The sequence below is a fragment of the Hemicordylus capensis genome, chromosome 3, assembly GCF_027244095.1.
Source record: "Hemicordylus capensis ecotype Gifberg chromosome 3, rHemCap1.1.pri, whole genome shotgun sequence".
NCBI lineage: Eukaryota > Metazoa > Chordata > Lepidosauria > Squamata > Cordylidae > Hemicordylus > Hemicordylus capensis.
In genome coordinates this window covers 339,655,681-339,679,433 of record NC_069659.1, presented here as the reverse complement: position 1 = coordinate 339,679,433, position 23,753 = coordinate 339,655,681, and the positions used below count along the sequence as shown (strand labels likewise).

At 42.1% G+C, this 23,753-nt stretch overlaps 1 protein-coding gene across 1 annotated transcript in view; it reads right to left on the bottom strand.

Moving 5' to 3' along the window:
* NAALADL2 (N-acetylated alpha-linked acidic dipeptidase like 2) overlaps window positions 1–19,527 on the bottom strand; it is a 1,287,075-nt gene extending 1,267,548 nt beyond the window's left edge. Inside the window, exon 1 of the mRNA XM_053310111.1 lies at window positions 19,328–19,527. The gene's annotated coding sequence lies outside the window, so the exon portion shown is untranslated. The remainder of the gene's footprint in view (window positions 1–19,327) is intronic.
* Between the last annotated feature and the right edge of the window lie 4,226 nt (window positions 19,528–23,753).

Genomic DNA, 23,753 nt, shown 5'->3' with positions numbered 1-23,753 from the left:
CAAAATGTTGAAACAACTCAATTCTACTGGTGTGTGTGTGTGTGTGTGTGTGTGTGTGTGTGTGTGTGTGTGTGTATAAAAAATGAAGTCCTTGGTTTTCAGATAAATAGCCCCTTCCTCTTCACCTTAAGCACTGCATCAAACTCTTAAATGGTAAAAGCTAAAATAATCAGATGAAATGCTATCCAACTGGAGAATCAGAGGATGATATTTAGCTGAACCAGATTTTATTTGGTACTTGACAAAATGACCTGTTCTTAGACAATCATTAAAATCACAGGCTACAAGCAAATGTCCTCTGAAGTAAATTACATCCTACACACTTTGCAGGTCTTTGTCTTTTTAAAACAGTGAATTGAGCTAGCATCAGTCAACCAGAGGACATTCTAGTCTTTTCCTTACAATCTCTGCAATAAAATGTTCCCAGCAATAGATTCAAATTTTGCCACATCTTGGTACAGCTTTCCAAGTAATCTAACATTTGCTATTGGGATTACCTGTTAATTTGCTGCCAAAGGCCCCCTGGGACATGAACTACGTATTTAGAATCAAGATGGCAAGTCTTAGAAGGACCTTGCCTTACAGCAGTAAAAAAGAGGTGAGTAAAAGCCCCCAGCTTTTGCCTATGGGCTTCTCAGAGGCATCTTGTGGGCCATTGTGTGAAATAGGATTCTGGACTAGGTAAGCCTTTGGCCTGATCCAGCTGGACTGTTCTTATTTTCTTAATAGCTGGCGATAACACAAGCCCCATTCACATGTTATGTTCAATGTACCTACAATGTGCAGAATGTACATGTTTGTTAACCTGTACCTGTGTACAATTATTCAAATGTTATGTTCAGCTTAGGCCCATTAACATGTTATGTTCAACGCTCATACATTGAACATACAGTGTACATAGGTAAAGATCTGTACACAGGCACAGCCATTCAGATGTTATGCTGAATGCAAGTACAGAAGTTGTTACCAGCTGAGCTTATTCTGCCCGCTCCCAGAAGCCACCCTGGTTGCAACTGCATCTCCAGACTTGGAGATTGCACTTTGGTTAGGCTCAGGAGCTGCACTGCAAAGTGAGCTCACAGTCTATGTTATACATGGGGACAAGTCACTTAGTTGGCAGTGGACTGGTCGCCTCCAGATTTGGCTACAAGCACCACAAATTGGAAAGGGGATTAGATTCACACCCCTGTTTCTATGAGGGGTCCCCAGCTAAGCAGACTCCAGAACTAGCTACTGCAAGTATCTGGCATTCAAGGTCATTTCAGCCTTGAAATGAAATCTAAACTCCCCTCATGCTCTCGCAAGACAAATAACACCTGATGATAACAAAGCAATTAGGCTAGGAAGGGAAGGCAGATAAGACAAGTGCAACAGCGTTCTCCATTACAATAGGGATAAGTTAGTGGTGTAACTTTGAAGAGGTGCCCATCAAAACTTTTGATAGAACTATTGGGAATCCCTTCCCAGAACAAGATACTCTTGGGCGCACCTGCACACTCCAATTGTCCTCACAATCAGCCTTGAATACAATAGGTGGTAACTTAGTTTATTGCTTTTATTATTTTTCTTTCAATAAATTCTTTTTTGTTAATTAAAACCTGTCTCCCAAGCCAGTTTTCTTGAGTTCAGACGCTTGCACAAATTCTTGGAACAGCCTCCCCTTTTGAGCTAAATTCCCCACATTCGCCCAAACTGGGGGTGTTGACTAATCATCCCCAAGGCCATTTCATCAGCAAAGTACACTTCTTATCTGTAATGCATTTGAAGGGCCTGTATCCAGGCTCACTTTTAAAATGCACACAGGTTCCATCATAAACACGTATACAAGTGTACAGACATCTGTGCGCTCTACAGCATAACATCTGAATTGGGCTTTTATGTGCAGCAATACATGCAGTGTATGAATTTTCAAGGGACCTGGTCCACTTTTTGACCTTTAAAATGAAAACATATACAGCAGTTCACACACACATGCGCGCGCACACACACACATATGTGCACTGTATGTGCATACAGACACCTATACATGTTTATACTGTAATGTCTGAATAGCCCCACAATTTCCTGGACTTTGCTATGGTAATTTAATGCCTGTGGAGAAAGCCTTCGCCCACATTATTTGCTAAACAATTCTATAAATCCTGACCACCCATCTTGACAACTCTTGATTAAACAAAGCAATTATGTAGCTTCCATTTGTACTTCTGGAGTATTTATCTGTTCTTGTTCCAAAACAGTGGGAGAGACAGTTCCAGCTGTGAAATCTCTAGGCTGAGCTAACAAATGTTCCAGCCCCCCTCCCCAACAGCTCTGAATGCCAACAGAAATGGCAATGTTGTTCCTTTTTTTCATATGGAACCAATTACCCATCCAATTGTCAATGGAGCAGGCATCGTTTTAAAAAAGAAACTGCTAATGTTAATATTGTGAAAGCCACCCTACCGGTGCTAAATTTATTAGTTGTGGACATGGATCCTACTGCATACCAAATGATCACTTTTTCTACAGTTGGTTTCTGAACTTTTCTTCAGGGATTATTTTTAAGAATTTCTTTAATATGAAGAAATTTTTAAAAAATGACAGTGTGATATGTTTTGCCTTACTTCTTTTACATGATCCTCACCGCACGTTAAGGTCCTCTGAGGAGGTCCGTCTCCAGTTACCACTGGTTCGTTTGGTGGCAACTCAGAGGCAGGCCTTCTCTGTGGCTGCTCCCGGGCTGTGGAATGCACTCCCAGCAGAAATTTGTAATCTTAATTCCTTACTGACCTTCAAGAGAGCCCTAAAAACCCATCTGTTTGGCCTGGCCTTTCAGGGTTTTTAATTAGTTTTAATTATTTTAATGTTAACCTGATTTTCAGGGTTGTAATTGTTATGATAGTTTAATTGTTTTTAAGATGTTTTTAACTGCTGTTAATACTTATATCTCTGTTTTAATTGTTATTGGTTTTAATGGTTTCTGTTTTTAATCGTAAACCGGCCTGAGCCTTTTCGGAAGGGCGGTATAAAAATTAAATAAATAACAACAACAACAACAATAATGCCCTCATATAGCAACGACTGTGCTCGTGCAGTTCAGCTGCAGAGGTATGCACCTGACTACTGTGGGGTCTGCTGTGTACAAAGACCATGGTGGTTGGGGTGATTTATTTCTTTTGTTTATTTAACATACTTATATAGCGCCCAAAACTCATGTCTATGGGCAGTTTACCATAAAACAAATTAAAACAAAATGGAAACATTAAAACAATTTAAAATTCAAAAACAGGGTTGCATTCTATGTCTAACTGAAAGCCTCGATGAACAAATGGGTCTTAACAGCCTTTAAAAAAGTTGTCAGAGGTGGGGAGGCTCCTCTTTCAGGAGGAAGCACATTCCAGAGCTTCAGGAAAGCAATGGAGAAGGCCCGTCCCCAAGTAGCCACTAGAGGAGCTGTGATTATGGAACATCTGGGGACCCAAGGTTGAAGCCCCTGGGCTTTGGTTCTGTGTCCCAAAAGGGTTCACAATCTAAAAAGAAATTTTTTTTATTTTTTAATTATTTATTAAAACATTTTATACCGCCCAAAACTTACGTCTCTGGGCGTTTTACAAAGAATAAAAACAAAGTAAAACATTTGTTAAGACAAAGCGGGGGGGGGGGGGGGCACACACATTACAACATTTTTTTTTAAAAAAAAAAATATTTTTAAACAGCATTAAAACCATTAAAACAACATTAATTAAAAGCCTGAGTGAAGAAATGTGTTTTTAAAGACTTTAAAAAAGCTGTCAGAGATGGAGAGGCTCTTATTTCACTAGGGAGCGCATTCCAACGCCTCGGGGCAGCAGCGGAGGAGGCCCATCCCTGAGTGGCCACCAGACGAGCTGGTGGCAGCTGCAGACGGACCTCTCCAGAAGATCTCAATGGGTGGTGGGGTTCATGCAGAAGAAGGCATTTCCTTAAATATCCAGGTCCCAAACTGTTTAGGGCTTTATAGGTTATAACCAGCACTTTGTATTTTGCCCGGAAACATATCAGCAGCCAGTGTAGCTCCTTCAATACAGGAGTTAAATGGTCTCTCCGAGATGACCCAGAGACCAGCCTGGCTGCCGTATTCTGGACCAGCTGTAGTTTCCGGACTACATACAAGGGCAGCCCCACATAGAGAGCATTACAGTAATCCAGTCTGGAGGTTACCAGCAGATGTACCACTGTTTTGAGGTCATTCACCTCAAGAAACGGACACAGCTGGCATATCAGCCAAAGCTGATAGAAGGCACTTCCGGCCACCGCCTCAACCTGGGACACCAGGGAGAGGCTCAGATCCAGAAGCATTCCTAGACTGCATTAAGAAGATACCAGCAACTACTGAAGGGAAGCTGTGCTGGGGTTGGGTAGGGCAGCTGTTCTCCTCCTGCTAAAGTAAATATAACAGAACCACCACTTTAAAAGGTGTCTCTTTGATCACTTAGCAGGGAAAGAAAGAAATGGAGGCTGTTCACACCACCAAAAACTGGATAGGACAAGATGGACACCAACAATGGCCACTGGAAGGATGCTGTGCTGGGGATGGGTAGGGCCATTTGCTCTCTTCCTGCTAAATAAAGAGAATCGCCACTTTTAAAAGGTGCCTCTTTGTTCAGTTAGCAGTGGGTGAGCTTTCCCACTTTCTCTTCTACATGAACAATGTCAGGACATTGACATAAATAGCAAGCAAGAGGCTGGAAGGTCCTCTCTAAAGGCCTCTGTCAACAGTGCTTTTGATCCGCAGCATGATGGCATACTTCCCTTTCCCTTTGTGGATGAGGGGAGGAGAGAAGCTTCCAAAAGAAGCTTCCATGGTTCCTTTTGGCTCTTTTAGTCATCACTTCTCTACTAGCTGTCTTGGTGTAAATAATCCCTTCCCAGCCACCACTTGAGGCAGAGAAATTAAACTGAGCTTTGATTCTCTTTTTTACTGGCTGCTGAACTCTGTAGCTTGTATGTTCAAAATACTGGAATGGAGAACGAACTGCAGAGTCAGGACAGAGTGAATGACAAAACGCTTTCAAGTAGAACTAAGCCATTAATCTGCCTTGAGGAAACCCTTTTCATACAAGTGGACTATATTATAATGGGGCTCATTGGATTCAAGATCAAATTTTACGTACTGACATTAAGGGAGTTCTGGCTAAGCAATAAAAATGCAGCAATTCGTAGCATTATTAAGGCATACATAATCCATACAGCCTTGGGTGGCTGACCACTCTTGTTGCTGACTTAATTAATTGCTATTGATACGTGCTAAATTTAAAAGTTTTCAGAAGGTCTAATTGTTGGATCTACACTCATATATACAATTGTGGACAGCAATGGGTGTGCAGAATTAATTGGCAGGATTTCAAGACAACTGATGCATTCATCACATTACATTATACTGTATGTCTCTAGCCTGGGACTGATCTCCAAATTGATCCATTCTTCACATATATTATGGTTGCAGTAGTACCAATCACTCACCCAAATTTGTTGCAGGAATACAATATGGGAAGAGAGAAAAACATCAAATCCATAAATGTTAAGTGCTGACAAATTATGATAAACGTTGCAAGTGGGTCAGATTCCCCCCCCCAATAAAATATTCCCACTCCCTCCTATGTCTCTGGGGGAGCAATCTCAAATTCCTACATTATTTAACCCCCAATTTGCCCTTTCCCAACTTAGGTTTGGCTACCCAATCCAAAATAAATTGTAACAGTCTTCCAGAAAATGCTTAGTTGTGTTCTACACATGCAGCAAAAGAGGTGGGAATGGAATAGTAGAGGTCGGAGAGGATTAGATGGACTCCTCTTTGGGGGTTTGTGCAGTTATTTAGCAAAGTGCCAAGGAAGCTACCACACCAGTTACAGAGTGCAGAGTTTAGTTGTTGCAGCTATTTCAGGGACATGCATGGAGATCACCGTAGAGTCTAAACTAAATTGATTTATTGGTGAAGTACATTTGAGACAGGAGAGACCTATCTGTCAGATACATAATGAATAGGTGAGGGAGAAACAGATGTCCCCAACTTCTTTCTAGGAGGAAAGGAAGAGGACTGACTCACTACAGGAAGTACCTGAGGAGTCAAAGCAGGGGTCATAAAGAAGAGGCAATCAGACAGGTAAGGAGACCCTCACTAGCTACCTCTACTCCCAATGCCCCTAATAGTCATTAGGATAGTCGGTGCAAAAGGTCGATGCACTGGAACTCCACCTCCAACATCCTTTACACAGGAGCATAGCAAGGGCAGAGGGGCTGGTGTTCAACAGATGAACACAAACACCTATTCGCCATTCAACAGCCGCTCCAGGTGCCAGCCCCACCTGCTCACCACTGCTACCCTGCCATCCCTGACTCACATGCTTGCTCAGCCAAGCTTGAAGTCTGCCCTCCAGGCTACTTTCTCTCCCCTCTCCTGCTTGCTGCCAAACAGCTGACACACCAGCAGCTCCTACTGCGCCTGTGTGCTGGTTGCCTGCTTATCAGCTGTTCCAGAGGCAGGCCTAAGGTGTGGTGTGTTATGGATGCTGCACATCCAGCCCCTCCTCAATCTCAGTGCACTTCCCTTGCTGCTCCACTGATGGCACCAATTAGGGCTCCGCTCTGCAGTAGGTGCCCAGGCAGCGGTGGGCCCCCCAAATAATTTTTTATGCCATGATCTGTTTTCATGGCAACTGTTGGAACAAAACTCCTTGCCAGCAGAAATCTAGTACACAGGGAGCAGGTGTACTTTATTCCCACTATGCTAGGTTTTTATTTGCAGGGAATTTTTACATTCAGAAACAGTATCTGCTCACCTGCAGCCTGAGGTGGTACATCCCAATCCACTCCATCAGCTTCATTCTACTACCTCATTATCTATCTTGGGCCTTGGTGAGTCAGTAAGACAAAATAATTCCAGAGAGGAGGTAGCCAGCTAGCTACCATATATAAGTCTTGCACTTAGACCAGTGAGGCTCAGGACTAGTGTTCCCTCTAAGGCGTGCACACGCTCACAAGTTTTTTGATGTCCACTCAGTTAATGTTGATGAAATTTAATTTTAATTTAAGATGAAATGAATCGACTACAGATTGAAATCTTGAGCATCAGTGAATTAAAGTGGACTAGAATGGAACACTTTCAGTCAGAAAACCATACCATTTACTACTCAGGACACAAAAACCAAAGAAGGAACGATGTTGCTTTCACAGTCAGGAAAGATATAGCAATGGCAGTGGTCAGTGACCAACTAATATCAATTAGATTTCATGGACAACCCTTTAACATGACAGTTCTTCAAGTCTATGCCCCCAACAACTGATGCAGAAGAGGAGCTCAAGTTCAGTCTGAAATTGACAGAACATGCAAGATGTGATGCTGGTGGTTGGAGACTGGAATGCCAAAGTTGGAAAAGGTAAAGTAGAAAACACAGTCAGCCTGTATGGCCTAGGAAAGAGAAATGAAGCAGGAGAACAACTGATTAGTTTCTGCCAAGCCAATGATCTCTTCATTGCTAACACATGCTTCAAACAACCAAAACGGTACCTATACACATGGACGTCACCAGATGGAGTACATAGAAATCAAATTGATTACATTATTGGTACAAGGAGGTGGAATTGCTCAGTTATAACAGCAAAGACATGGCCGGGGGCCGATTGTGGAACAGATCACGAACTGCTCATGTGCAAGTTCCAAGTCAAGATAAAGTGGAAAAACGAAGCTATCTAGCTCCCACGATATGATCTTTAGAATGTACCCACCATTTTCAAGGAGAACATCAGGAACCGCTTTGTTCTGAACCTCATTGATAGGGAACCAGAGGAACTGTGGAATGAAATCAAAGAAGTTGTTAAAGATTAATGTGAAAAGAGACTGCCGAAGATCAAGAAACAGAAGAAAGCAAAATGGATGTCAGAACAGACAGTGGAAATTGCCAAAAAGAGGAGAGAAGCCAAAGTCAAGAAAGATAAAGGCCTCAAGAAGGAACTTAATGGGGAATTTCAGAAAGCTGTTAGAAGAGACAAGGAGCAGTACTACAATGACATCTGTAAAGACCTTGAGGATGGAAATAGACACGGAAAAACAAGGCAAGTTTTCCAAAAGATCTCTGAACTCAGAGGGAGGTTCCAACATCGAATTTGTATGTTATGGGATGCCAAAGGGCAGATAGTAACTGATTCAGAGAAGATCAAACAGAGATGGAAGGAATATACTGAAAATCTATACAGCAGGGATGTCAACATCCAAGATACTCTAGAAAATATTCCCTACTTGCAAGAACCTCTAGTATGGGAAGATGAAGTTAGATCAGCATTCCAGTCATTACCAAGTTGGAAGGCTACAGGAATTGATGGAATAGCTATAAAAATATGTCAGGCAACAGAAGAAGAATCAATCAAGGCTCTAACCAAACTATGCCAGCAAATTTGGAGAATGACACAGTGGCCAACAGATTGGAAGAGGTCAGTCTACATACCCATACCAAAGAAAGGAGACTGAATAGATTGGGCAAAACATCGCACAATATCCTTAATTTCACATTCTAGCAAAATAATGCTCAGGATCATCCAACATAGATTAGAGCCCTACGTGGAAAGGAAAATGCCAGATGTTCAAGCTGGTTTCAGAAAAGGCAAAGGAACAAGAGACAACATTGCTGATGCATGCTGGATAATTGAGAAAGCCAACGAATACCAGAAAGAAGTCAATATGTACTTTATTGACTACAGAAAAGCCTTTGATTGTATCGACTATGTCAAGTTATGGAATATCTTTAGGAAAATGGGCATCCCAGAATACCTCATTGTTCTCATGAGAAACCTATACACAGGACAGGAAGCCACGGTACAGACGGAACATGTTGAAACAGACTGGTTCCCAATCAGCAAAGGAGTAAGACAAGGCTGGATACTTTCTTCTTCTTTATTCAGTTGATATGCTGAACATATACTGAGAGAAACTGGATTGGAAGAATATGAGCGTGGTTTTAAAGTTGGAAGAAGAAACATCAATAACCTGCGCTACGCTGATGACATCACTCTGATAGCTGAGAATGCGGGTGATCTGCAAGCTCTATTAATGAAAGTCAAAGATTACAGTGAAAAAATGGTACTACAATTAAATGTAAAGAAGACTAAACTAATGACAACGGTACAGCAACCAGCCTCAGAATGGATAATGAAGACACTGAAGTAGTGGATAGCTTCTGCCTTTTAGGATCTACCATCAACAGTAAAGGATCCAGCAGTCAAGAAATATGCTGCAGATTAGCACTTGGTAGGGTTGCAGTGAAGTCCTTGGAAAGGATATTTAGATGCTGTGATGTGTCTACACCTACAAAGATTAGAATCGTTCGGACCATGATTTTTCCTATGACACTCTATGGATGCGAAAGCTGGACTTTGAAGAAACAAGATAGAAAAAGCATTGACACTTTTGAACTTTGGTGCTGGAGAAGACTTTTGAGGATACCATGGATAGCCAGGAAAACCAACAAATGGAGCATAGAACAAATCAATCCAGAATTTTCACTTGAGGCACAAATGACCAGGCTCAAATTGTCATACTTCGGGCACATTATGCGAAGATCCAGCTCCCTTGAGAAGTCCATAATACTGGGAAAAGTTGAAGGAAAGAGAAGAGGACAAGCAGCAGCATGGTGGATGGACTCGATTACAACAGCAATGAATGCACCACTCTTTAAAGGCCAAGTTGAAGACAGATCATCCTGGATCCTTAGCGATCTATGTGGTCGCTAAGAGTCAACACCGACTTGACAGCACTTAATCAATCAATCAATCAGTTAATTTTAGGTCTCACACAGGCTGAATCAGGAAGGCTCCATTCTAAACGCACGTGTGTACATAGTGGACCAGGTCTCATGATCCGTGAGACCCGGTTTGGGGAAGTGAGCGGGAAGGGAGCCCTGGGCAGCTGGATTGGCCGTCCACATGAATGCCGGATCTGAGACAGAGCTGGCGGGGGCTGGGAAGCTCGAGGGCCGTGTGGCCCCCGGAAGCTCCAGTATGCCCTGTGCAAGTGCGCAGGGCATACTGGGGAGACCCCCGAGCCAGGAGGCTGCTTTTAAGCCTCCCGGCCGGGGTCTACTCACAAGTAGCTGCAGTGCGGAGCCGCGCCACGGCTACTCATGAGCAGATGGCCCGGGTTTGCGGAGCGCTTGCTCCGCAAACCCGCACTAAGGGGCGGGCTACAGGAGCGGGTTAGCCGCTCCAGAACCACCGGGCTCGGCTGCGAGCCCGGTAGTTCTGACGACCAACAAAAATTGGGCTAGGCTTTCCTAGCCTGATTTTTGTGATCATCAGAATAGCCCCACTGTCTTGATACTGCCACTCAGAACCAAATTCATTCCGCACACAGATGGAAAAAATTAGAGAGAACAGTGCTCAGGACTCAGGTTCAAATCCCCACACAGCCATGCCATTCCCTATGACTGAATGACCAGTTGCCCTTTCTCCACCTAACCTATCTCACCGGATTGTTGTGAGGAGAAAATGGGAGAAGACCAAGTATGCTTCCTTGAGCTCCTTGGAGAAAGAATGCTGTGCAGATATACCGTAATAAATAAATAAATAAATAAGGCTGGTTCAGGTGTGCTATTTACATTACAAATAAAGCCATGAAGAAAAGGAGTAGAGACAAAGTTTGTGGGTAGAGCCTCAGGCTCCCTCTTCAGAATCTTTGAAATGTGGTGTTGCAATTCTTTGCCTCATCCATCCCCTTGTTTGCCAGAAGTCTATTGCTGCACTGAGGAGAAAAAATAAATGTGATGTACCTCATATGCTCCCATTGTTATAGAATATTTATTACCGTATTTTACGGACTATAAGACGCTACGGACTATAAGACGCACCTTAATTTTAATCCAGTTTTTCAGAGTTTTAACATATTAAACTGTTAAAACATATAAGACGCTCCTGAATTTTGGGGGATATTTTTGGAGGAAAAAAGTGAGTCTTATAGTCCATAAAATACGGTATTACCTCTTTTGATAATGCATTGAAGCATAAAATAAGCACTGAGTCTAACCATAAAAAGGCAGAGTATGAAGAGACAGGAGATGTGGCTGTGGAAGAAAGATTTCTCTTAAAATAATAGGCAGAACAACCAAGGTCTTGCACATGGTTTCTTCAAACCTCACACATTTATTTCTGCAATCAGCTTTTGCAGACTACAAACCATGGCTATTCTAGCCAGGCTTATTGTATGCACCAGAAGTGAGATTATTATATTCGTTATGAACCCCACCACCCATTGAGATCATCAGGAGAGGTCCGTCTGCATTTGCCACCAGCTCATCTGGTGGCTACTCAGGGACGGGCCTTCTCCGTTGCTGCCCTGAGGCTTTGGAATGCGCTCCCTAGTGAAGTAAGAGCCTCCCCATCTCTGACAATTTTTTAAAAGTCTTTAAAGACACATCTGTTCACCCAGGCTTTTAACTGATACTGTTTTGATTGTTTTTGATGTTGTTTTAGAATATTGTTTTAAAATTTTCAAATTGTTGTGGGTTAAATTTCTTGTTTTTTTATTTTAACTAATGTTTTAATGTTTTATCTTGTTGTAAACTGCCCAGAGATGTAAGTTTTGGGTGGTACAAAAATATGCTAAATAAATAAATAAATAAATAAGTGACATTAATTAGCACTCTGATGAAACTCTCTATGCACAAAAATGTTGGGCACATAAGCAGGTCTAAAATGTCCCCCATCACACATGTAATGGTACTTTCCCCCTTGCTATTTGCAACAATTAATGTTGCAAATTAATGGCTTAGTTTTCCTTCCGCTGCTTATCTGGTACCACTCTAGCCTCAACCCCAGCTTGCTTCTTCCCTGAGTGATCCCAGTCAAACCAATCAGGGGTCAGGTAGTGAATGCAATGATGTCACAGCACTATGCAACCAATTGGATTTTACTGCACAATGATATCAATGCAGGCAAACAAAGCCGCTGTTTTGCTTTTACCTGTAAACTAGTTTTAAATTGGTATAGGGCAGTAGGAGAATGTCTTCATGATGAGGCAGCTATGCTGCACTGAGAAGATGCTCAGCAAAGAGAACACCACCTACAAATATGTTCACCCCTTTCCAAGGCCCCTTGAAATGCCTTTTACCAGCTATGGCTGGTACACCAGCTGCAACCCTACTTGGAGAAGTCGGACCTGACCTCAGTCACTCATGCTTTGGAAACATCCAGATTGGACTACTCCAGTGAGCTCTACATGGGGCTGCCCTTGAAGACAGTTTGGAAACTTCAGCTGCTCCAGAATGCTGCTGCAAGGATGCTTGTGGGTGCAAGTTGCTTCATGAACCCATACGGTGGAAGCTTCATTGGTTACCAGTCTGCTTCCAGGCTAGATTTAATGTGCTGGTCTTGACCTTTAAAGCTCTACATGGCTTGGAGCAGGGGTACCTGTTGGACAGAATTTGCTCATATGAACCTGCCAGGGCCCTCTGCTCAGCATCTAAGGCCCTGCTCATGGCCCCGCCACTAACAAAGATCTGGTTGGCAGAGTCTAGAGACAGGACCTTTTTGGTTGCGGGCCCTCAGCCTTAGAACATCTTCTGTGAAGAGCTTTGCCATGCTCCCTCCCTCAGTGTTGTTAAAAAACAACTAAAAACACAACTTTTTAAAGAGGCTCTTTAATGTTCTATCTTTGGTATATCTGGTAGGTTCTTTAATTTTTAGTTTAAATTTGCTTAGTTTTTAAAATAAATTTTAATTTTGAAACTTAATTCTGATTGTGGTTTTAGCCTGGACCTTTATTGCTTAATTTGGTTGATTTTATTAGTTTTATTTTACATTGTATCTGTTTTATTGTTTTGAGCCACCCCATACAGTACTGGAGGAGTGGGGTATAAATATTTTAAATACATAAATAAATAAAATTGAAATAAAATAACAAAAAATCTTTACCAAGCATGTGTCCTTGTTTTTGCCCTAGGGAAGGAAGCTGAGGAGACCGTGGCCTGGGTTTGGCCTATGGGTGGTGGGGGCGAGGGTCACGTGGATTTTGTAGATCTGTGAACAAGCCAATTCTTATGCGACAGCAGTGAGTAGATTCTTCCCTGTTCCCACTCACTGATTTGCCCTGCAAATCCCAAGCAGAGGTTCTATTTGAACACGGTCTTATTCACAAAGCTTTTTGTTAATTGGCCTTTATTGTCTTCTGAAACTGCATCTCCCATGTGTCTACCTGCAATGTGTGAAATTGTAATAAACGTAGCTTTCAATACAAGGCACTTGTGTTTTTATTCCCCCCTTGCCCCATGTCCTTTTGTTTTTCTTTTACAGGGCGCTTTTCAGACATACATTGAGGACTATGTTGTATGGCTGGCGTGGTCATCAGACTGAGATTTTACCTGAAGTGACATTTCAAAGTGAATCCGGAGGCTTCTGCTTGGCTGAAACATCTGGGGAATTTCATTGGCTGACATGAGCCCTCTTCAGACATTACAACCAGAGATGCTGTACTTGAGTACAGTGTCTCAAAGTGGGCCTGAAAATCCCGCCCACCTGTCAATTGATCCAGGCAGTGCACGTACATTCCATTAAAACATGGAAGATTGTGAAGCATGTCAGCCAATGAACACAAACATGACCTAGACTTGACATAGCGAGCATGAATTGCCCCTTGGCTAATCAGGGTCTGCCTTGGTTTGCATTTGGATGGGTAACTTTATGTGACCACTGTCTGCTGTAAGACAGTCCCCTCAGGTGATGGTAAAGCATCTGCTTGTATGCAGAAGGTCCTAGGTTCACTCCCTGGCATCTCCAGGTAGGGCTGGGAGAGACTCTTGCCTGTAACTTTGGGGAGCAGCTGCCAGTTAGTGTAGACAATATTGAGCTAAATGGACCCAATGGTCTGACTAAGTATAAGGCAGCTTCCTATGTTCCTGTGAATTTCCATAGGGCTACTGAAGTTTCCACACAATCCACTGATCTTTGTTTGTTTTAAATTTTCACCAAGACATTTTCCCACAAAATGATTCATTGAAAGCTGCTCCATCTGTCACACTCCATCCATGATCCCTTTCACACTTCACTGAAACATGCATTGCTATGGATTATTCACCTCCACTGAAGTTAATGGGTGATCCCTTCCAGCAAGAGGGAGATCTGTTTGCGTATGGCATATTCCTGGATTGAACTGGATGTCATTTAATAATACTAGACATAATCTACCAGAACATTTTTCTATGCAAGCTCCTTAAAATGAATAAAAGCTAGCGTGCACCACCATGTTCTGGCATATGTTGCTAGCTCAGTAGAACATAACCTAGTAGAACCCCTAACCCAGTAGAAGCTCAGTAGAACATGCTAATGAACGTTTGCCCCTTGATGGGCCCATCTCTATCCCTGCTTCTTTTTCTTAAATCCAGCCACATCTTTCTCTAGCCCACCTAGGAATTCATACAATTAGGACCTTAAGCGAAAGCACCTTTTTGCTGCTGAATATACCTTTAATAGGATTGCTTTAAACACACATTTCTTTCCACTGTACCCCTCCCTTCAATAAACCCTTCTTTTGATTCTTGAAACTTCAACCTTGCTTCAGTCCAGTTATTTCCTGGGTCCACAACTTTGGGTAAATTTAATCGGATGTGGAACTGTCCTGATTGATTGATTGATTGATTGATTAAGTGCCATCAAGTCCGTGTCAACTCTTAGCAACCACACAGATTCTCTCCAGGATGATCTGTCTTCAACTTGGCCTTTAAGGTCTCTCAGTGGTGTATTCATTGCTGTCGTAATCAAGTCCATCCACCTTGCTTCTGGTCATCCTCTTCTCCTCTTTCCTTCAACTTTCCCCAGTATTATAGACTTTTCAAGGGAGTTGAATCTTTGCATAATGTGCCCGAAATATGATAGTTTGAGCCTGGTCATTTGTGCCCCGAGTGAAAATTCTGGAACTGCCCTACCCAGAGTTAATTTCCCCACACATAGCCGGAACACAATTTTTGAGGTGTTTACCAATCATTCCAGGGCAGTTCCATTAACACATAATACCCATTCATTTCAGTGCTGCTTGTAAAGAAAACAGTGCCTGATTTAGGCACAACCTAAGTAAGCCATAGTTTAAGGCTTCGCATTATGAGGGGCCTCTGAATTTAAAAAGAGAGACTAAATTTCAAGTTTTACATAACTTATTTTCATTTAAATGTATTTCTAATGCAAATAGGCTTATTGCGAAATAACTCTTGGATTATTAGTTTTTCATTACATGTCTGCCAAGTAAAACTAGAACTTTGTTATTTCTGTTTTCATTGTCTTTTTTGTTAGACTAATATATTTTTTGGTAACACCATGGGGCCTTTTAGTCTTGACATAAGTTAGAGACTCCGCATGTCATAATCCAAACCTGACAGGAAAATGTCTTGGTGGATTGTGTTCCTGCCATTTAGATGAGCAATTGCATTTGAACAAAAAGCAGCAGTTGGTCAGAAAATAAAATAAAATTAACTGTTCATCCACACCTTGGCAAAATCATCATCTTGGCCATAAAGAATCTCAGATTTGAATGAAAAGTTACTTTATGTTGCTTTGGGGATGGGGTTGAGAACCTGCAAGCCTTTTGAGAAGAATGGGTTTAAACTCCTCCTTGTTCCCTTCCCATTAATTCAAGTATTAAACCTAAATATCAAAGTTGGTAGTTTCGCTGGAAGCAAGTGCCCAGTCCTTTTAAATTATTATTATTACTATTATTATTTATTTACACAGTCAGACAGGTGCTATGGACTGGTTTGTTTTATCCAGACATCGAGTCCTTCCCAAGGACCTGGGATGGCTGAATTTTATCATCAATACTGTTGGTTATTATAGATATCGTCGCAAAATATAGGCTGTTCCCAGTAAAGCTCCTTTTTGTAATTGGCTGATGGTGATTTCTGTGGCCCCTATGGTGTTGAGGTGCTCGTCAAGGTCTTTTAGGACTGCACCCAGGGCGCCAATTACCACGGGGATTATTTTGGTCTTTTTCTGCCACAGCCTTTCAATTTCAATTTGTAGATCTTTGTATTTGGTGATTTTTTCTATTTCTTTTTCTTCTGTTCTGCTATCCCCTGGTATTGCTATGTTGATTATTTTGACTTGTTTTTCTTTCTTCTCGACTACAGTTATATCTGGTGTATTGTGTGGCAGATGTTTGTCTGTTTGTAGTCAGAAGTCCCATAATATTTTTACATCTTCATTTTCTTTGACGTTTTCAATTTTATGGTCCCACCAATTCTTGGCTACAGGTAGCTTGTATTTTTTGCAGATGTTCCAGTGTATCATCCCTGCTACTTTGTCATGCCTTTGTTTGTAGTCAGTCTGTGCGATCTTCTTACAACAGCTGATCAGGTGGTCCACTGTCTCATCTGCTTCTTTACAAAGGTGGCACTTGCTGTTTGTTGTTGATTTTTCGACTTTTGCTCTTATTGCATTTGTTCTTAGTGCCTGTTCTTGTGCAGCCAGTATTAAACCCTCTGTTTCTTTCTTCAAGTTGCCATTCTTAAGCCATTGCCAGGTCTTGGTGATGTCTGATTTTCCACTTATATTGTGTAAATATTGACCATGCAGGGGCTTATTTCTCCATCTTTCTGCTCGGTTCTCGACTTGTTCTTTCTCGTAGGCCTGCTTTCTTTCATTGGTGTTGAATAGTTTCTCATTCTTGACCATTTTAAGTGCATCTTCTTCACTGTCCTTGATATATTCTTCAAGGCCTCTTTTCTCCTCCTCTACTGTTTGATGGACTTGCAGCATTCCTCTTCCACCTGAGCTGCGAGGGAGGTAAAGCCTATCTACATCACTGCGGGGGTGCAGAGCATGATTGATGATCATGATTTTCCTGGTCTTACGATCTAGCGTCTCTAGCTCTGCCTGGGTCCAGTCTATTATTCCTGCAGTGTATCTGATAACAGGTATAGCCCAGGTGTTTATGGCTTGTATGGTGTTCCCACCATTGAGTTTGGACTTGAGGATTTTTCTAACTCTCCTGATGTATTCACTTCCAATTTTTCTTTTAACTTCAGCGTGTGCAATGTTATCAGCCTGGAGAATGCCCAAGTATTTGTAACGTTCTTTCTCTTCCAGGTTCTTGATCTTGCTTCCATTGGGCAGTTCTATCCCTTCTGTTTTTCTTATTTTTCCTCTGTTCATTATTAATGCAGCACACTTGTCTAGTCCAAACGCCATTGCTATATTGCTACTGATTATTATTAATTATTATTATTATTATTATTATTAACAATTCTAAAGTATTTTCAAAGTAATTAACAATTACTTTATTTTAAAAAGTAATTTAATTACTTTAAAGTAATTTTAAAGTACTATTATTATTAGGCACGTGCCCGAAACGTTTTGGAGGCCATTATAAAGGTCTTCCAAACATTTTGGCGCTGGAGGGGTGGGTTCAGCATTTCGGCACCAGCGGGGGTAGTACTTTAAGGGCAGGGGAGGGTGTACTCACCGCTCCTGCCATGCACGCGCACATGCATGGCAGATGGGCACACGCATCAGGCACATGCGCTCTCGCTACTTCCGGCCACTTCTGGCCAATGGGGGAAATGGGGTGGCAGGGAGGAACGCTGCTGCCCTGAGGGGCTTAAAAATAACAGAGCGCTGGCGGGGGAAATGCGGCGGGAGGGGTGATTATACCCTCCCCCGCCCTTAAAGTACTATCCCGGCAGCGCCGAAGATATTCGTGCACATCCCTAATTATTATTAACATTTCTGGAGGAAAATGTAGTCAAATAACCCCATGATTTAAATGACCATGTAGAAAAGAGAGCACAGGAGAGGGGACAAAACCTGGAACCAAAAATGCCACAAAAGCAGCTGAAGAAATCACAGCAGAGGATGGTTTCTTGTGCTCGTAAGGGGACATGCCTTTGCTAACCTCAGTGGAAATTACAAAATGAACCACAGGCAGTAGCAGAAAGAATTACAGGACATCTATAGAATTAAAATGCTCCAGTTCCACAAGCTTAGGCCATGTGGACTTTGTAAACATAATCACAGAGAGTGCAGCATTTAATCCCTTTCCATCTCATTCTAGCTGCAATGGAAAGACCCTGTTATGTGACTGGTTTCGTATATGTCTGTCTTCTGTTAAAATGTAGGCCTTTTTGGTCAGGTTCCAGTTATTGATTATGGAACAGCTTTCCTGCATCTCCCATACCCTGCCACTCCCCACCACAATGCACATTTTAACCATGGACGCCCCAAATAAGGGCTTCCAAGGAAGGAGGTTCCAGAGCATGTAGCTGTAATCTGGCTTTCTGTGGAGGAGAGATCACAGCGGGCTTATGGTGAGATCATTATGGTGAGGAGGAGAGATCACTGCGGGCTTATCAAATATTTTAAATGTTTGATTACACATATAGGACTCAGTCTCATGATCCAAGTGCCAACAGAAGTTAGGTGGAGGAGGGAGAAAGAGGCATGCACAGTCTTGAAACTTCATCATCTGCAGCAAGAAAATAATCAGAGGACCAAGAAGTGATCCTCTGAGAGGTGCAATCATGGTTGGTCAGTATGGGCAGCTGACATCCTCCACCCTAGAACAAACATAGCATCACAAATGTTGGCTGCCTGCACCGACCAACATTGATTGACTCCTCACACACAATCACTTCCAGGTCCTCCAACCAGGATTTTCATGCTGCAGATGATGATCAGGAGTACAGGTGCCTTCTCCCTCTTCCAACTGACTTTTGGTGACACTTTGATTGTGCGCCAGTGTGGTGTGTGGTTAGAGTGTTGGACTAGGACTGGGGAGACCTGAGTTCAAATTCCCATTCAGCCTTGAAACTCACTGGGTGATTGGGCCAGTCACGTATCTCTCAGCCTAACCTACCTCACAGGGTTGTTGTGAGGATTAATATAACCATGTACACTGCTCTGGGCTCCTTGAAGGAAGAGTGGGATATACATGTAAAAATTAATAATAAAAACCCAGACCATACAAACTGAGCATTAGGGGGATCAGAATAGCAGAGAACTCTTACAAGTCAGCAAGGAATTACACTGTGCCAGATCCACCTGGATTGTTTGATGGTCATGTCTGGCCCATGTATGTCAAACATGAGAAGCTAATGGAAGATCTTGATGTTGATGAAGTTCAGTTGAATGGAACAAAATGGAAGGAGGAGCTCTTTAACGAAGTCTATGGGCATATCCAGAACAGCTTGGAAGAACTGGTCAAGATGCTGAGCTAGACAACCAGCTGGTAGATTGTTGAAGAGACACCTGTTCAGTAACTTATTTTTTACATATGCCTGGCTTGGCAGTAAAGTTCCAACTTCTGACTCAAAGTCAGCAAAAGCATACATCAATTCCCTTTCACCTCAAAGTGCTTCAGTTCTTTGTCCAGGTTCTTTATTCCAGCTGCTCTACGTGTCTGCCCCATGTAGCCGGAATCTGCTGTTTCTTTTCACTGGACAACGTATACACCTGAATGGGAGAAAGGAAGGACGAGTTACCTCCCACTTGTATTGGCCTGCCTCATCAAGTGAAAGATACCTGCATCTTACAAGTCTCTTGATAGCTTCCCCTCTCAAGGTGCTTCAGGGCCATTATTACCTCATTCAGTATTAATCCTCTAGCACCCAAAGGTGCCAGTGATCTACCTAAGAACAGACTTGGCCAGCTAACATTCGAATTTATAAACTCAAATTCACTACAATATATACTAAAAGACTTTTTCCTAAAGATGATCAATGGCATGGATGAAATGGGCTTTCAGTCTCTAACCCTAACAAAATTGCAGCCATGGAAGTAAAGGCCTTAATGGGATTTATTTCCAAGTAAGTATGTTTAGAATTGCAATACTAAGTAACTCATTCGAGGACTGGTTTTTGTCTATATGGCATTTGCAAGGCAGACATAAAAATGAAATAACCTCACCATTGATTTTATCCTGTAGTGTTGCCTTGCAGCTGGATTGCATGAATTAACCCCTTCATTCCCCCAAGTGTAAGCTCTTTGGTCCAGTGAATAAACATTATGATTTCTGTTTGGGTTTTGTTTGCTGATTCAAGAGTTCAGACAATAATTCTGTGTCCTATCGAAGCAGATTTCCTCTGATTCCACATCTCCCTCTTGCAGGACTGGGTGGTGATATGAGCCAAAACAGCATGCTACAGCTCTCATGCATGTGTGACATGTGACAGGAAGACCACACACACAAAAAAAATCCATTCCACATGCCAAGTTGCCAGTTGATCCAGATGAATCAGACCTAGAGTACTGTTTCCAGTTTGGGGCACTGCCCTTTGAAAAAAAGGTAGACAAACAGGAACACAGATTCAGAGGAAGGCAACAAAGATCTTCTGGGGTCTGGGAAAAAAAAGTCAAATGAGGAAAGGTTGAAGGCACAGAATATGGTGCTACCATACCAAATCTGGCAGGTAGTACAGCTGATGGAATTAATTGAATTAGTCAAACTAAAAGATGAAATATTAACCTGTATTTTAGATGCAATGGAGGCCTTTTACAGAATTTTGGAAGCATGGACATAAGATTAGTATTATAATTTATTTATGTTTTACAGCATTTTAAACCATGTCAGTGTGTAAATTTTAATAATACTGTATGGGTATTTTACTACATTTATTATCCATAGAAAATTAGATGTGGTAATTTTATGTTTCTTGGGATGGTTTTGAAGACTTGCCTATTTAGGTATAGGAATATGGTGTTATTAAGTATTAGTTCATAGGTAATCATTTTATATGAAGGTTATTTTCACCATTTTCATATTTTTATAGAATATACATGAATATTTATCTTGGAAATTGCTGTTTATTTGATTGTAACGTATTTATATAAGGCTTAAATGTACTGTGATAAAATTAAAAATACATTTAAAAAAAAAGAAATTGAGAATTTTTAGCCTGGAGAAGAGAAGACAGTGGGGAGAGATGATAATACTCTTCAAACACCAAAATGTCTCATCTCAGGTCTGATTCAGGTCTTGTACTGATGGCTTAACGAATTTCACAATTCAACTTGTGTTGCCATCAGTCTCTATAAGGTGACTTTAAGCAAACCAGTAAAGGAAGCCTGGTTGAACAATAGGCCATTACAGATCAGGTGATACTTCCTGACCCCTATAAAAATTTCTGACATCCTTGTGCTCTGCCCAATTCACTGGTTGGCCTTTGTCCTCAGTGTTGTATTCTATCTAGTCATCTTTTATGTTGTGTTGAGAAATATGTCCCAATGGGGATCCTGTAGAGAATGTGGGGGGTGGAGCCAGAAAGGAAATGGAGTTGTTTCTGAATAAACCTTTAGTCAAATTTACATAAGATTTATTTGTATTTATGAGGGAAGCAGCTATAAAACATTCTGAACCAGCTAAGTGTGTGAGCCTGCAAAGCTTACGGATGTTCCTGCAACTTCATTTCATTGCATTTCTAGGCCTATATCCCTGAACTGCTTTTCTCCGTTGCTGCTGCTGGTTGTTTCTCCAGCTTCCTGCACAGCCCCTGAAAGTACTTTTTCTTTCTCAATCCTGGACAATGTTGTTCACTGGATGCTCACTGCAGCACGGCTCAAATCCCACCACCACTTTTTTTCTTGTCCACCCCAGAAGAACCTGCTCATCGCTGGAAACCATGGAAGTCCTATTTCTGCAATTACCTTCTCACCATACAGACCCTTGACTTTACTGCCAACTTGGAACGAGATGCCAATTCTTATGAAGCTGCTCTTCATGCCTTAGATGAGCATTTCAACCCTAGAATATAAGAAGATAGGCCCAAGGCCTATCTAGTCCAGCATCTGTTTCACAGTGGCCCACCAGATGCCTCTGGGAAGCCAATAGACAAGAGGTGAGGGCATGCCCTCTCTTGTAGTGTTGCTCCCTGGCAACTGGTGCTTAGAGGCATCTTGTCTCTGAGGCTGGAGGTGGCCTATAGCCACCAGACTAGGAGCCATTGGTAGACCTGTCTACCCCACTTTGAATATGATTGCTGAACATTACAAGTTATATTCTAAATCCCAATCTATTGATCAGTATATCACAGCATTGTGTGCCTTAAATGTAACCTGTGAGTTTGTCAACTTTACTGATGGAATGATCAGGGGTCAGATTTTTATGAAAACAAACTGCTCCAAACTGTGTGAAAAACTGCTATTGAAGTGGAAACTTACCTTGGATAAAGTTAAAGAGATGGTTTGGAGGGTGGAAAATGCTCTTCACTCTGCCAAATTGCTCTCTTTGGTACCCCAAAACCCACCTCCTGAAATCCAGACTTTTCAGTCTAAATCCTTCCAAACACAATCTTCTCATACGGCACTGCCCCAGAAAGTGGCAGCAGAAGAAAGGAGGAGCTACCAATGCTCCCAGTGTGGAGACTCTACCATTTTAGTGTATTGAGGAGCATCCATTGAGGAGCGTGATGCTAAACTGAGAGAAGTCTTAAGAAAACTCCGGCAACACAGATTTACTCTCTCTGCAGAGCAATGTCAGTTTTGCACACACTCGGTGATGTACTTGGGACACACAATATCTCAGAGTGGTGTACATCCCAAAACAGACTTGGGGAAAGCTATTCGGGAAGCACTAGAGCCACACAACAAGGATGCACTTCAATCATATTTAGGACTCTGTGAGTATTACTCTGAATTTGTTAGACAATTTGCCTCCAAAGTTGCTCCATTATGTCTTATTTTTTAAAATAAGAATGTAGCATTTAACTGGGATGCATCCTGCAAGGCTAGTTTTCAGACTATCAAGTTAGCCATTGCTGAAAGCCCTGCTCTCGCTTCTTTTGACATCAACAGGCACACGATTGTCACCACTGATGCTTCTGAATATAGTTTGGGTGCTGTCTTGACCCAGCAAAAAGGGGACAGGGAGGTTACAGTTGCCTTTGCTTCCAGAGTGCTTACTGCTTCAGAGAAGATTTCTGGTTGGCAGGTTTGGCTTTTTAAAAGCCAAACTTTGAGTTACGGCCCATTTGACCCACGAGTATACCCCTTAGGTTCTGGCAACCAATATCTGCTTCATTTATTACTCAGGGATCAAGTCGAGCTACCTCAAGAATAGCTACATGGATCACCAGATTTATAGATTTTGATTTCCAGGTGGAATATCTTCCATGTCTTCGGGATAAAACTGCAGATTGTTTATCTCAACTTTCACTTCCAGGCCAAGAGAAGATCCCAATAGAAGAGGATGAAGGAGTAGTAATTGCGCAACTAGCTTCATCCACTCATGGAGTGATGACGTTTTCTGAATTGAAAGCGGCCCTCAGTGCTGATCAAGTGCTTACTGAACTTAAATCTTACATAACTAATGAATGTTTTCTGAGTGTGGATTCTATGATAGCAAATGAGATTTTCAATGAGACACCATGAATCCACTCTTATTTGCTATCATAGAATCCACACTCAGAAAACCTCTGAAACAACAGAACCCTGTACCCCATGGGTTAGAAACCCATTGGGGTGGTTGGCACCCTATGTGCACTACACCACCACTCTCTCTGGGCCACCCCAGCACCCCCCAAGTGCATTTATGGGGCTGCTGAAAGCTCCATTATAACATGAGGAAAAACCTTAAAGATGCGTGAACTTCAACAATTCGCCAAAAATCAGCCCTCTGCCCAATTCCTTTGAAAAAATTCAGGTAGCTTCCTTGCCCCTACCCGGCACTACTACCAACCCCACCTGGCACTAGGACACCCCTTTCCCCCGATGTGAAGCAATATGCCCTTCATGGGGGAAAACCTTAAAGACGCATAAAGTTCAGAAATTCACCAAAA